The 16,484-nt window shown below is 35.3% G+C and overlaps 1 long non-coding RNA gene across 2 annotated transcripts in view; it reads right to left on the bottom strand.

Annotated features, from left to right (window-relative positions):
* Positions 1 to 14,664, bottom strand: part of LOC131383379 (uncharacterized) — a 223,783-nt gene extending 209,119 nt beyond the window's left edge. The window contains exons 1-3 of one of the 2 annotated variants that reach the window (XR_009213367.1): positions 14,058 to 14,664; positions 5,421 to 5,536; positions 5,034 to 5,168 (exon numbers count right to left, since the gene is read on the bottom strand). This is a non-coding gene — a long non-coding RNA (uncharacterized LOC131383379). Of the gene's footprint in view, positions 1 to 5,033; positions 5,169 to 5,420; positions 5,537 to 14,057 lie in introns of those variants that run through there. The other variant, XR_009213366.1, reaches the window with a different exon arrangement.
* Between the last annotated feature and the right edge of the window lie 1,820 nt (positions 14,665 to 16,484).

Raw genomic sequence — 16,484 nt, 5'->3', positions numbered from 1 at the left:
GTAATGGTTGGTTAGTGATAAAGTAGGAAAAGCTGGCAGGGGCCAGGTGTTGCAGGGCTTTGATAGCCAAGGAAAGGGGCTCCCTTTTTCTTCTCTTTTAACACAATTGAAGGCCATTAAAGGTTCTAACCAAGAGGGTATCATGACTTACTTAAACTCTCATACTTGGGCCTGCATAGGCCTTGTTAAGACTGTGACTTAAGTATGTATTTGACTCTCTCAAGTATATCAAGGCGTAGGAGTTAAGGCTAACATGTTATTTCATAGACATTACTAAATTATTTATTCTCTCCTCTTGCTGGTAGGGAAACTTTTGGCTCTCTTTCTTTAAAGGATTTTCAGTCAAAGTATCCCTCTTACATTCAGAAAAAATGGTAATCTCTTCTCTAGAATCTCTTCTTTTCAAGTTGACCCTTGAAAAATCCATGACAATTTCCTAAGTTTAGATCCTGGGCTGAGAACGTACTACTGAAGAAATCATTGTAATATCAATAACATAAAATGAGGTATAAGTAACAGACTGAATGCCTCCAGTATGTGAGAAGTTCTAATCATGGCATCAGAAAATATCAGTCAACAGCAGTGCAGTGTAGAAGGTGTCCTACATTCATACTATTTCTTGAACATCTCACACTATCTTCTTAGTCTTTGATCAAACATGAGAAAAATACATTAAGGTCATTGTCTCTGGGTATATAGGTTAACTATTGCTGTGTAACAACACAACAAACATATATAAAATCTCAGTGGCATAAACAATTACACAGATTGGCTGGAGAAGCTCTGCTTCTGGCTATGGTTCAATTCACCTTTGTTTCAGGCTGTGAGTCAGCTTCATGTATTTTCTTCTGGGCCTAAACTTAAGGAATAAAAGCTACTTTGGGCATCTACTCATTGCAGAAGTTGGGAACAATAAGCAAGTAAGTAAAACAAATAGGTAATACCTGGAGTCATAACTGGTATATGCTGTCTCTTCTGCCTCTCTTTGCCTTTGGCCAAACCAAAGCACAAAACAAAACTCACTATCAGTGAGGGTGAGCACTACACTTTGCCTATGAAGAACTATGCAGGGAGAAAAGTGATTATTTTTTGAACACTAATATAAGCTACCACACAGTAGGTAACCTATTGCTATCCCTACAACAGAAATACATGGTCATTTTATAAGAACTCTTGGGCTGGATTGAGGTAACATTTCTGACTAAAGCTAAGTTGTAATCTGAAGGGTTTCTGGGCCCCATAGGTATTCTCTTTAGTTGGCCACCTTTCTTTAAGTCTTGGCTATATAGTTCTCTCTGTCCAGCTGATATATATATAGCCATCCAAATAGACCACTTCCTATGCCCAGTATAGTCTCCATTCTGAAGCCTGTATAGTGTTGATGGCATAGTTTACACATCGATTGTTGACCTAGGTACATCACCTCTAACAATTCTAAACTTAAACAAAATGATCGGCTGGGCATGGTGACTCGCACCTGTAATCCCAGCATTTGGGAGGCTGAGGCCTCCCAAACACCTGATGTCAGGAGTTCGAGACTAGCCTGGCCAACATGGTGAAACCCTGTCTCTACTAAAAATAAAAAAAAATAGCTGAGTGTGGTGGCAGGTGCCTGTAATCCCAGCTACTCGGGAGGCTGAGGCAGGAGAATTGCTTAAATCCAGGAGGCAGAGGTTGCAGTGAGCCGAGATCACGTCATTGCACTCCAGCCTGGGCAACAAGAGCAAAACTCCGTGACACACACACACACACACACACACACAAAATTCATGTGATTTAATAATTAGACTTTTTCATAGAAACAAAAAGTGATGTCATCTGGTTTCTAGCAAAACAGAAGGCTGAGCATGTGCCATGAGGAGGTTGTAAAAGTGTCTTGGGATCACAGTGTCTCAGGATAGTAGGAAAGGATCCTCTGCTCTTGGGTTAACTTACTACTACATCTCCCTCCAGAAATGTGTGTTTGAGGTTTTGGTGTCGCTCCTGTGAAAATTGTTTTTGTCAGAAGTGAGACAGTGATAATGGTGTATGTACTAATTCTTAAATAAAAAACATCTAAAGTATAGATGTCACCCTGACATAAATTAGGCATGCCACATTGTATACATTCATGACTTCTAATTTTTCTGAGACTTTCCTCTACTTTTCAGAGAAATAATATTTGGGGAATTTTAAAATCCAGTCAGAAATGTTTGCCCTTGACATCAAACTTTAGGTCAACCATGAAATTTCTATTTTAAAATCATCATCTAGTAAAAAAAATTATGAAATATTTTCCATAAAAATATATTTTCACATGTAGATAAACTTTTTTGTAAAAAATTAAATTCCAGTTGGTACATTTATAAAAAAGCATGTATTCTATAAGGTTTTAGTAAGCCACAATCATATACTATTAAATGGTCATATATAAAGCACATAAATATGAGACAATGCTTTTCAAACTTCTGTGTTAACATTATTTGTCTAAAATTTTTTATGGTATGAGATAACTAAATTACATTGAAAATTTATATATGTGTTTCTGAATATTGTTTCAAAAACAATTTTTAAAAATATTTAATATATGGAAAATATTCTACTCATAGTGTTCATAGAAATGTTCATGGTAAGACTTTATAATATAGCACAATTTTATTTCTCTATCAGTTTCTTTACATAATTTACCTTCAACATGCTTACATAAAGTCAATTTTTCAAGTATTTTACAATTTCTATGGTCAATAATTTAGTTTTCGAAATTGTAAAAGTGAATTATAAGGGAAATTGGTATACAATCATGTATTTGAAATGGCATCATTGTCTGGGGTAAATACCCAGGGCATTCGTCGTCTCATGCCAAGAAGATTAAAGATAAGAAGATTAGGGAGGTTTAATAGGCAAAAGAAAGAGAAAGGAGAAGAGCTCTCTCTCCTACGGGAGAGAGGGGGTTCCCAAAAGGGAAATCTGTCCCAGAATAGGAGTGCACCAGATTTTATAGGTAGGCTTGAGGAGGCGGTGTCTGATTTACATAGGGCCCATGGATTGGTTGGACCAGGTGTAATGTTTACATAATTTCCTAGAATTTCTTCCACATTCTTGTCTGTTCTCTTTAATTTATTTACTGCATTATCTTTTTCCTCTGTTACATCCATTCAATAGGAGAACTCCCATAGAATGAATTCTCAGTTTTCTTTTATTTTTTGTGCATGAGAAATATAAACTAATACTCCAACCCACCTATTTCTGTGAATTACTTTCATTACTATATGTCTAACCTTCCATTTTTCCGTCACTTCTGCATTTCTCATTGAAATTTCTGTTATAAGTATACTGAACAGTTGTTCCAGCTCTTTCACTCGTTTCTCTCTCCCTCTTTCTAACACACACACCCACACAGACACACACACACACACAGACACACACACACACCACTGCCATCACCAAATTTCTGTCTGTTAATAGCCCCACCACCTTTGTTATTAGACTTAAAATCTTCTGATCATTTTCACTGTGTCTCTCTATTGTTCGTCACATCTCTCAATTATTCATTTCTGAAAGTTCACAGAATATCTTTCCTTTCCATCCCTGTGATTACTACATTAATTTAGAAATTCAGTAATTTTCCATTCAGTTTATTACAACATATTGACAAATATCTGTCTTTCTGTAGCCTCTCTTGCCTCTGGGATATCTTAACATACCAGTCTTTTACAAAGCATATCTGTGAACACGTTACTTTCTTGCTTAACAGCCTTCCTTTGTTCTCTATGGACTGTGGAATAAAAGTCAATATCCCTAGGACAACTTTGAAAATTTCCCCCCACTTAATCCTAATTTATCTAGCCAACAATTTTCCATTTTTAACCTTCTATCTTTGCTCTATGGGCGATGTAAACTATGTCTGATTTTACCTCCACTGTATCAAAATTTACTGCTTTTGCTCATTCAAGCCTATCTGCCACAATTCTTCATTAATTTCCATCCTGTCCAATTCTTCCTATGTTAATGCCCAGCTAATGCGGCACGTCTTTTACTTATGCACTCCATGGAGCTTCTCTGCAATTTATTGTAATATATTTATTAAGTAATGCATTGCTTATTATCTCTCATTAGGTCATATGCTATTTTAGGCTTTCATCTTGGTGAATATCTAATATATTAAAATATAGTTTTTCAATGAGTGAATTAACTACATTTTCAAACTTAAAGTTCAAAATGAACTTTTCAAAATTGAAATAAAATAATATTCTGGAAGGATGTTTGATAAAATAAAAAACTATCAATATGTTATGATATTATCTTGCTCTTATAATTTTTAATATGTATTGTTATTCTAAGTAAGATTATAATTTTACTTCCTTGTCAATTTTTTGTCCAAATACAAACAGGGAGTATGTGAAGTTGTCCATCAAAGAAAATAAGCTCCTCCATGTTCTCATACTTTCAAGGAATCTGTCTTCCTGGGAAGACATGATTACTTCTTACAAACATTTTTGGTAACAGTATGATATAATCTAATCTTCATTTTTAAAAAGTATTATTGGGATATAATTCACAAAACATACAATTCATTTAATTAGAATGTAATGGTGTTTAGCATATTCACACATATGGGCATCCATCACAATGGTCAATTTTAGAAAATTTTCATCATTTCAAGAATAAATGCTGTACCATTTGGCTATTATGCCATATCCCCCTCCTGTCCTGCCACAAGCAACCACTAACCTACTTCCTTCTTAATAGATTTGCATATTCAGGATGTTTTATAGATATGCAGTACTGCAATACTGGACTGGAATCTTTGACTTAGCACATCAATACTTCATATCTTTTTATTACCAAATAAGGTTTCTTTGTATAGATATAGAAATATAAGATATACCAAATATAAAAATTTGGTAATTTTTTATTTATTCACTTAACACTTGATGGACACCTACTTTTATTTCTATCAGAAGTCCAGAGAAAAAAGGGATAGTAAGAACAATGATTTGTAAATGTTTGAATGTTAGTATTTTTGATTATTTTATTTACTTTCATATTTTATATGCATGCTTTAAGAGTCTTTGACACCAGGAAGAGAAGAACAAACAGACATGCCAGTTTCACCTTCAATTGCTGATAGTTGTTGAAATAATTTTACATGGTTGAAGAGAGACGGGAGCTGAATATATTTGATGTTTCTGAAAAGTGGAGAAACAGCAGAGAGATTCTGAATAAAGAGGCATTAATTATTCATGTACCAATGCTTCTTCATTTTACAAAAAGGAAAGTTGTCAGGCCAGGCATGATGGCTCACGTCTGTAATCCCAACATTTTGGGAGGCCAAGGCAGGAGAAGCACCTGAGTCCAGGTGTTAAAGACCAGCTTTGGCAACATGGCGAGGCCCCCGTCTCTACAAAAATAAAAAATTACCTGGGCGTGGTGGCACGTACCTGTAGTCCCAGTACTAGGCAGGCTGAGGTGGCAGGATTGCTTAAGCCCTCAAGATCAAGGCTACAGTGAGCCATGACTGTTCCACTGCATTCAGCCTGGGTCACTGAGTGAGACCCTGTCAAAAAAAAAAAAAAAAAAAAAAAAAACAGTTGTCAGTAGCTCACCACTTTTTAAAGAGTTCCTTTATAGCTTGATAAGAATAATGAGTAAATACCAACAGAGCACTCTCTCTACTAAAGGATTACATTGATGCATTGTATTAGGCTAAGTCATATGAAATTGTTCTTTTTACAGGTGAAATATATTGTCTAATATGCTTAAACCTACTAGAAATGTCTAGAATGCACTGGTAGAAAGCAGTTTTTCTTCATTTACTTTTTTAAATGTGTTAGTAAAGGAGAGATAAAGAAAAGGTAGACAACAAAGGAATATGTCAGTACTACTGTCATAATAAACAAATATCACATCAAACCACATTAGAAATTTTTAAAGTCTTTTTCTTCATACTAGTTTTGAAAGAATTTATAGCCATAGCTTTCTTAGTGGGCATTCACCCTTCATAGAACTAAATTCTGCTCACCTCTCCAAAACCCTTGAATGCATAAACCAAAATTGGTTTCTTTATAGGCTGGCTAGTAAGTTATGACTTGTTTCAAATCAGGTGACACTGAGCAAACAAATTCACTAATGGGAATTGGAAATAAAAGAAATAAAGCAATGGGGAAGAACAGACAAGAAGAAAGTAACTCATACTTACAGACCCACTGCTGTTCCTGTTAGATAAAGCCTATTTCACCATCTTCTGGATTCCCATACAAAGTTTATGTATCCATAAATTCAATCTACATTTTCCTGATTGCTTTCTCTTTAGATAGCTCTGAAAGTACCCTCACCACAAGATGGCTTATAAAGTAGGAGAAAAATCTCACCCATCTTAACAGTTTGTCAAATTTAAAACTAAAGAAAAACAATCTCTGCTTTCAGTTGTGCATGTCCTAGCCAAATGAATTCAGTCACTCTTATTTAGATGTTTATTTTAAAAACGTAGCATCGTTTTCTTTAGAAAGATGCATTACACAGAAAGGTTATAATTTCATCTTTTCTTCTGTGTATGACATTTTTAAAGTGATAATATTAGAACAATAGAGGGGTCATACTTGATGGAAATTCATTAAATGTGACATTTACAAACTGTCACTATTTTATTTTATCAGATGAATAAATAATGGTGTCATGTATTTAAAAAGTAATTAACTTTTTTCACATTTAACATATAGATTGACAGCTGTATATACAACTATTATAAGATAAACATCACTAGGGCAGAATGCTGTTTGAGATATATCAGCAGGCATACACGATACTCAATATGACCAAATGAAGGAAAAAATCAGACGTATGCATATTATAGGTATTGCCATAACGTTTTTTTCTGGTAAGAATGCACGGACAAAGAGTTTCCAGACTATTGACATAGAGCTCATGGTACATATTCTTTATTACAAAGTTATTTGAAAAATAAAAAACAGTTCTACCAGCAAAGATAAAATCTCTTAGAAATGGTAAACAAAAAAGATTTATTGTCATTGTGTGATAAATCTTAAGAGAAAACCTTAAATTACTTTTTTGTTCAGAGACTGTGTTCTTTCTAATAGCTGTAAAACATTAGGAAGTTTTCACTGTAATAGCAATCAATGTGGAAAAAAAGAACGTATACTGCATTTGATTTAGAAACAGATCATTATTCTTAATGTTGCATTGTATCACACAAGCTTTCTGTATAATTCATAGCCAAAATTATTATGTTGTAGAGTTATTGGTGCTTTTCAACTTACTATGCTTTAATGCTTACTTTATAAACATGAATTAAAAAATTTTATATCAATTTTTTGCCATTTCTTTTCTGTTTGAAGTCATTCTTTTTGTCAGCACATATAGAATACATTACTATGTTAAAGTACCAAAAGGTGGACCTACTGCTGGAAAAGAGCAAAGGGGATGGATATTAAATATTTTTTAAAAACAGTACTATTTTTAAAAAAAGATGTTTACAAAATTTAAAAAATATCAACAAAGAAACATTTAAAAAATCAACTCTGACAGATATTGTCAACCTTTTGATATGTAATTTTAAAATATTTTATGTGTATATATAATTATGTGTGGGTACATACACAAATATATACACACACAGAAACATACATATATTAAAAAGTGTGGGATTACCATGTACATTTGGCTTAATGACTAGCTTTAATAAGCATTTGTGCAGATTACCCAATATTCTAACATATAATTTGTGGAATGCTTCTGATTAATATATATTTAAAAATTAATTCTTTGTAATCAATGTTTAAAGTGTTTCATATTAATCACTGTTGTAGCAACATGTAAACCAAAATATGTGGAATAATTTCTTATAAATTCTTTATTATTTTCTTACAGAAATCCTGAAAAAAAATTTATGAATTAAAAAAAGAAAACCTAGGCAATAGTTTTCTATAGCTGAAGGTTTCCAGCTACATCCATGTCCCTGCAAAGGACATGAACTCATCTTTTTTTATGGCTGCATAGTATTCCATGGTGTATATGTGCCACATTTTCTTTATCCAGTCTATAACTGATGGGCATTTGGGTTGGTTCCAAGTCTTTGCTATTATGAACAGTGTCACAATAAACACACATGTGCATGTGTCTTTATAGTAGCATGCTTTATAATCCTTCATGTACATACCCAGTAATGGGATTGCTGGGTCAAATGGTATTTCTTGTTCTAGATCCTTGAGGAATCACCACAATGTCTTCCACAATGGTTGAACTAATTTACACCCACCAACAGTGTAAAACCATGCTATTTCTTCACAACCTCTCCAGCACCTGTTGTTCCCTGACTTTTTAATGATCACCATTCTAACTGTCATGAGATGGCATTTGATTGTGGTTTTGATTTGCTTTTCTCTAATGACCAGTGATGATGAGCTGTTTTTCATATGTTTGTTGACCACGTAAAAGTCTTCTTTTGAGAAGTGTCTGTTTATATCCTTCACCCACTTTTTGAGGGGGTTATTTTTTTTCTTGTAAATTTGTTTAAGTTTTTTGTAGATTCTGGATATTAGCCCTTTGTGAGATAGATAGATTATAAAAATTTTCTCCCATTCTGTAGGTTGCCTGTTCACTCTGATGATAGTTTATTTTGCTATGCAGAAGCTCTTTAGTTTAATTAGATCCTGTTTGTCAATTTTGGCTTTCGTTGCCATTGCTTTTGGTGTTTTAGTCATGAAGTCTTTGCCCATTCCTATGCCTTGAATGGTATTGCCTAGGTTTTCTTTAGCTTTTGTGTGGTGGAGTCCAGGGTTTTTATGGGCTCAGAATGGGGGAGTGTGTGCTGATTGGTCTATGGGCAGGCCTGAACAAAAGCACCATTTGATTGACTAAAAGGCATTGAGAAAGTTCTCACTCTGGTCATAAACTCCATCCAGAACTGGCTGCTCAGTTTTCAGGCTTTAAACTGCCTTTGACTTGAAGGTTGGGTTTCACTGGGGACCTACCCCTATCTGCCTAGTAATCTGTGTCTCCTGTAGCTATCATCACCACCGATTTTCTACGTACAGATTTAAATTCCAAACAAGAATATATGAGAATGTTCATTTCTCCATACTACTGGTAAGAGAAAACATTAGTTTTTTGTTTTTCAATGGCAAAACAATTAAGCATTGCTTTTAATTTTCAAATACTAGTAAGATCATATATTTCACCCTGTTATTTATTGTGCAATTTTGCTGTTTTATTTTAGAGTGTTAATTTTATATATTTTATTCATTAAATCTTTTTTTAAGAAATATATCTGTAATTCACCTATCATATATATTTGAAACTATTTTAACTGTATGTTTCTCTCTCTTTTCTGCTGTACAAAAGTTTTGAAATTCATATAATCAAATATGCCACATTATTTTTCATGGGGCTTACATATGGAATCATACTTACAAAAACCTTTATTTCAGAATTATGTAAGTAATTATCCATAAATCTTTAAGCAATTTTACTGTTTCATATGTTAAAGTGTTAATGCTTTGAAAACTTAATTTGATTCATTGGTTAAAATCAGGAGCTGATTTCATCTGCATTCAAAAACATATTCAATACTGTTTTGTTTCTCGCTCAAATACATTTTATTATTTCTTTCCTGATTCATTTGAAATTTCAACTCTGTGGTCTCAACTGTATAAGAATATATATAGTTTCTGGCATTAATACACTGTTGCACTTATCTTACTATCTTTTCTTGTATCTACAGTATATTTTAATTTATACAGTTATAATTTAGGATATTTTTGAATGATTACCTAACACGGAACATAAGAAAGATTTAATTTTCATCTAATTTTCTCATGTCTCCTTTTTTTCCACCATTGTGAAAGTGAGAAGCTGAAGTTGAAAAGACTTAGGTGGATTAGATTAAGATCTCTCTTTGTGAGTATGTATGTGTGGTGTGTGTTTGTATGTTGTAGTAGTAGCAGTAGTAGTAGTAGTTTTACTGAATCACTATGATAAAGCTTCTGAACACCTCACCATTCCATCTAACATTGTACTACATTCCAAGTGCTCTTACTCATTTATAGATTTTTTTATTTGGAATTATGAAGTTCATGCGTAGTGCAGGTCAGGCAAATTTTCATAATACCAGATTCAAATGAATTTCAGAGGCCATTTTTTAAATAAACTAAACTAAAATAAAAACACTACAGCCTTCAAGGAGGCAAAATTTTGCTTTCCATTTACAGTTTCCAATATTACTTGGCTAAAAATTACTACATCAGATGCTACTGAGTTTTGGACATAATTTTAAAAGCATTTAAAATTCATTAAGTGCAATAAAAGCAAATATATATTTCATATACATATATATATCTCCATACTTCTTTTTCTACATCAGAATTATTTCTCCCAGAGACAGAAGTATAAAGTATTAATTATTAATTTAATTATAAATTATTAATGTTATAATAAATTACATTGCTTAATTATAAATTAATAAATTTTAAATAAAATATAAAGGTTGGGGTACTGGACAAATTAGTTTGGTAAAAACATACCTAGAGTTATATACATAGAATTTGCAGTCAAATTAGCAGCCAGTACTGTTAAAAAATAACTATTTTGAGAGTAAAAATAATTAAGGAATCTCTGAGTAAAATACAGAGTACAACCTACAGATATTTTGACCAAGTAAATGACTAGATTCATAACTATTTATAAAATAATCTGTAAAATCAGAGTTAAAATTTTAGATTCTTACGCCTGTAAATACAGTGAAAGAGCTAGCTTTGTAATCTCATACATAAACAAAAAGAAAAACCTCAGATAAGTTGTATTTGGCTCTTGGATGTGGTTTTTGTTTTGGCATATTGAAAATGAGTATTTCTAGTGCTCTGAATAGGCTCTTCAAATATAATAAAGAAGGACTAAAAAGAAGAGATGACTCATTAGACATTAGAAATGTACCTATTCTGTCCTCACCGTCTCAATTTGCCTCACTGCATTATGAGAAAGAATGTTTATCACCTAAATAAAGGCAAAGTTCTTAATACAGCTAAATTGCATTATCTCCAAATTTTCATTAAAATGTTTAAGAGCTGCCAACTGGGATAAAACAGTAGAGAAATTTAAAAAGAAAAAAAAGATTGGGGGAGGTAAAGAATAAAATGCCTATCAAATAAGTAATTTTGCACAGACTGTATTAGTTCATTATATGAAAATCAACAGGCCTTTTATCTGCAAGGTTTATCCTTAGAAAATTGATTCAACTTTATTTACATATCTAATTGTAGACCAAATAGGCACACCCATTTAAAACAATCAATGAAATACTAAATAAATATTTCAGACCCAGATTTTTTAAAGTATGCAACCTGGAGAAAATAAAAAGCCAAAATGAGTAATGATCAATGTGGTATCAGAATAAAGTGTACAGGCATAACTTCTTTCCACATATGATAAAATAATTTCAAAGAATCACTTTGAAAGATGTAGGTAGCATTTGATTATTCTGCAGGCTGCAAACACTGACTAGAATTTACCCAGATATTTATTCAACAACCTATGGTTTGTGCACTAATCTGTGAAATTTCATAATGTGTTTGCACTTTTGTTAACTTCCTGTGTCTTTTCTATTTTTATAAAGTCCATCCAGCCAAGGAAAACTACAGCTGATGAAGGGAAAGTCGGTGTGATAGTAACACCTTTGCACATATCCACATTTTAAGGGGTGAAAAAGTTCATCACGAAAACAGTAAAACTTCATTCCCATTACCTCTGAAGAAAATTATTTCGGAAGCATTAAAAAAATCATGCTGGTTTCTTTTCCTGAAGTGATCTGAAAATTTGAAAACATCAACAGAGGGCACTAACAGGCTGTTCTGGAAAGCCTTTCATGTCATTGCCCGTAACAACGAAACCTAGCTGGAAAGGCAGTGTCTTTTAGCTGCGTGTAGTTGCAGACATGACATTGGGACAAAAAAATACAAATTAAAAAGCATATGTACTGTCCTTCGGCAGAAAGATAAATTCATAAACTTAACTCATTAAAATATCACTTGCTTTCTCTATATCAAACTCTCTCTAACACTATATATTCTCTAACACACCTAATTTTTCTGCCTGTTGTTTCAAATACAATTTATTTCAAGCTCTAGACCTCATTGCATATCATTAAACTCAACCCAAGATAATATTTAGTCATGCAGTCAACTCTGGATGATCTCGATTGTTGGAGGTATATAGGAATATTCCCCCAAAAAGAACTCTCTACAAATAATAATTGTTCTTGGCATCCTTTTCCTATATTTTGCTTTTGGGGTCATTTTTCATATTCAGCCAAATAAGATGATAGAAAAAATATATGGTAATACTCAAACTTTATAACAAACAATTAGTAAAGGCAATACAGAAATTGTTTAAACATTTTGGAATATGAGCAAGCTAATGAGTTTACATTACTCTACAGGATGTAATTTCAGGAGCTTTGAGTAAGGCTCACTTTTTTTTAACAAAAGCAACCATCAAACAGCTCAGTCATGTCCTATATTCCGTCAGCATAGTTTTCTTCTATTACCTGAACATTATATATTTAAGTAAATATTAATGGATGAAACAATGCACTTTATCATTTACTTTTACCCATCTCTACCTAAGTTTATCTCATCCCTTCTAAAGAGCAGTGGCCTATGTTAAGGAAAGAATATTGTATAGAAAATTCTTAAGTAAGTGCCTTATGAAGGAAGGGGTGGAGGTGGAAAGGAAAGATCATTTATGAAGAAAAAATTTGGTTCGATAAGGGGCATGACGCTGTATACAATCTTTTAATACTAGTTATCTTTACTTAAGGCAGGTCCTGGAGATAAGAAACAGAAATAAAATATTTTATAGCAGGTATCCTAATTAGAAAATCCTTAGCATTTATTAAACAGAAATATAGTATGTACTTATGATGCACTCACAATAAAATCTGGACTACAATAATAAAAAAAGACAGGGTTCGTGTCAATAAGTAGCTCAGATTTTATTCATTGACACAGCCATTCAAACAAATAATAATAATCATATTATGTATGGTGAATGTAATGAAGCACAGAATAAGAAGTGATTAATGCTGCCTGGGAACACTAAGGATTTTTAAAGAGAAAGTTGTATTTGAAATTAGAGATTGGAGGATATGTAGCAGAACAGCACATAAAACATTGAGGTTCACACTGAGAATACGAGAAAGAATTTGTGTTGCAAGCCATGTGTGCGCGCCTGGCAGGACACGACTGGTTTAGACAATCGTCTATGGCTTTTAATTTTTAAGAAACAGATAATTGGTTTTGGGGTGCTGTGGGAAGAAAGGTTGAAAAACAATTTAAATATTTTGATTGTTTTTATCCTATGGATGATAAACAACAAAGAACAGAATAGAGAGGTTAGCAACAAGAAAACAAGATACGGAGCTGGTGAAACAGTACCCACTGAAGATAATACAGGACTGGAAAAAAATCAGTGTCAGCCATAATAGAAACATGCATATGGTGTGAATCTAATGCAAATGTTTCCACTTTTCTGTAAATTTCTGAATATCTGGTAGAACAGACCTAGCAACAACTTATTTACATGGGAAATTAGGTAGCTCCTGAGAAATACATAGGCCACGTTAATTATTGGGATTCAAAGTTACATGATAATGTCTGATGAACTGGTAAGTCAAGATTAAAAACAATTTATATACACCACGGTGAAACCCCGTCTCTACTAAAAATACAAAAAATTAGCCGGGCGTGGTGGCGGCGCCTGTAGTCCCAGCTACCCGGAGAGGCTGAGGCAGGAGAATGGCGGGAACCCGGGAGGCGGAGTTTGCAGGGAGCCGAGATTGCGCCACTGCACTCCAGCCTGGGTGACAGAGCGAGGCTCCGTCTCAAAAAAAAAAAAAAAAAAGTGTCTCAACAACAACAACAACAACAATAAATCCATTCTAGAAGAAGAAGGAAGTGACAATACCCAATCCTTAGCTATTCCCCAAACGAAACACAATTTGGTTCATATTTGAGTTCAACGAAGTAAAGCTACTGGTCTTGGTGGTAAAACAGATAAAGTTCTCTTACCCTCCTCGCAGGGCGTTCGATGCGGGTGTGGCTCGCTTCTTCAGTGCCCCACTGGTCAAGACCCTTAGCCGGAGCAGGGGAACAGGCAAATTATGGGCACCATGGGCGCGGACCCATGCAGCCTCTCGGGGTGAATGTTTACACCTGCTGAGGCCCCAGTGGGCGTGTGTTACAGGATGCTTTTTCAGCTTAGCTGTCTGCAGGTGGCTTGAGTCAATCAGCTCAATTAGACCCTCTGCCTTATCACAAGGACAGAGGGCTTTCTGTATCCCAGGTTCTTGCTTTAGTGCACGGGAAAAACTGGATCACATGTGGGCTTGGAGACTGAGCGCAAGGTTTTTTATTGAGTTGTGGTAGCTGTCAGCGAGGTGGATGGGGAGATCAGAAGGGGAACGCAGTGGGAAGGTGGTTTTCCCCTATAGTGGGGCTGCCCAGCAGCCAAAGTCTTCTCTAACCTCCCGGGCCAAACTCCACGTCGTTCCGCTGGTCTACACCAGTGCCTGTCGCTGTGCTCTTCCGCCCCTCTCGACATCCAGCTGCCTGCGTGCTCTTCTGCCAGCGTGTTTCTCTCAACGTCTAGCAGCTGGTGTGTTCTTTCTCCGGTGCGCTCCTCTCGACGTAAGCTTCTCTCGACGTGCGTGCCGTATAGCTGCTTGTGTGTTCTTCCGCCAATGTGTGCAGCTGCTTGTGTGTTCTTTCTCCGTTGCTTTCCTCTCGACGTGCGCTCCTCTCGACGTGCGCCCCTCTCAACGTGCGTGCCGTACGGCTGCTAGTGTGTTCTTCCGCCAATGTGTTCCTCTCAACGTCCAGCCACCTGTGTGCCCGCCTGCCTGTCTTGGGGTTTTTACAGGCACAGGATAGGGAACGTGGCAGGCCAGGTGGTCTTGGAAAATGCAAACTTGGGCATGAAAACAGGAGCGCTTGTCCTCACCTATATCCGTGTGCTCAGGACCTGGGGTGAAGCCCTAGCCAGGGACCTGCCATTCTCTACCCGGCGCTTTCTTCCCTCATCCTGAATCAGTGCTGTGAGTATTAGAAAACAAAAATTTGTTTTGTTTAAAACTCTATAAAATAACAATATTATGGTTTCTCTTAAAGCAGTGTAAAGTGTTCTCTTCTGTTTGTCATTGGACACAGTCCATTTTTAGCAGGCTGGAGGATTTTAGTGCATTGATATTTGTTCCTGCAGAAAGTAATGGCATATAGCAAGAAGCTATTACCCAGTATGAACCGCCGTGCTCTGGAGGCCCCAGTGGCTGCAGCCTGGGAAAGTTTCTTGTGGCCACAGGACATATGGTGTATCTCACAGCATACAGCTCCACCCATCAGACTCCTGGTGGGGAGGGGTGTGCGTGCCCAGCATGAGGCACTAGTTCTTACGTTTCACTTAAAAATGATACGTGCCATGTTAAGTCACATTTCACTGGCTCCAGGAAGTCACTCTGCTGCCCTTGACTTCAAGATAGTTGAGAAGTGAGATCCAATCCTGGGTCCAGAAGTGAACATTTGAAAACAGTGTTGGTGCCGATTTCAGATATTATTAATATAGAGATCACAAATGATTTAAGGGATCACCTTTGATGAGGCTAGAAAGCAACTGATGTTTATACTCTCCATTCAATTTTTGTTTTCAGTTTCAAGCAATTTGCTCCAATGTGTCTAAAGTTATGGCTGTCTCTTTCCAGAGATTCTCTAAATATTTTTCCTAGTTTTGAGTAATTGTCTGAGATTTATTTAAAAACCTATCTAAATTCAATATCAGCTGCAGAACCACACCACATTGAGAATCACATTAGGAATTAGAGAGAGCTGTGTTCACTCACTATCTTCTACAATTCTTAAGTAGTTACATGGCCTTTAGTAGTGTAGTTAATGGATCTGAGACCAGTTTTCCTGAACTCTAAAATGAGTACAATTTCAGTCATTTGTGTTGAACTGAAGTTAAAATTAAAATAAATAAGTAAAGCACTTAGTATGTTTCAGTGCCCAATAAATGCTTCTTCACATTTCTTACCTCCATTTATAAATACATCTAATAATCCCTTTGGCTATACCAATTTTAGATTGAATAGAATATGAGTTGGCATAGATAGTAGGGTTTCTATAACTACCTTGTCACAAAGTAAACTATTTTGCTTAAGATTTGTTTATTTTCTATCTTCTGTTGTCTCTTTGCCAAATTAGCATAAAACAACTTATTTCTCGGTGAAACCCCGTCTCTACTAAAAATACAAAAAATTAGCCGGGCGTGGTGGCGGGTGCCTGTAGTCCCAGCTACTCAGAGAGGCTGAGGCAGGAGAATGGCGGGAACCCGGGAGGCGGAGCTTGCAGTGAGCCGAGATTGAGCCACTGCACTCCAGCCTGGGCGACAGAGCGAGACTCCGTCTCAAAAAAAAATGGATTATACCTAGAATTTGACAAATGTTT

The sequence above is a fragment of the Hylobates moloch genome, unplaced genomic scaffold (genome assembly GCF_009828535.3).
Source record: "Hylobates moloch isolate HMO894 unplaced genomic scaffold, HMol_V3 SCAFFOLD_4, whole genome shotgun sequence".
Classification (NCBI taxonomy): Eukaryota; Metazoa; Chordata; class Mammalia; order Primates; family Hylobatidae; genus Hylobates; species Hylobates moloch.
Note: the sequence above shows the minus strand (reverse complement) of the source record. Positions and strands in the feature narration are given on the sequence as shown.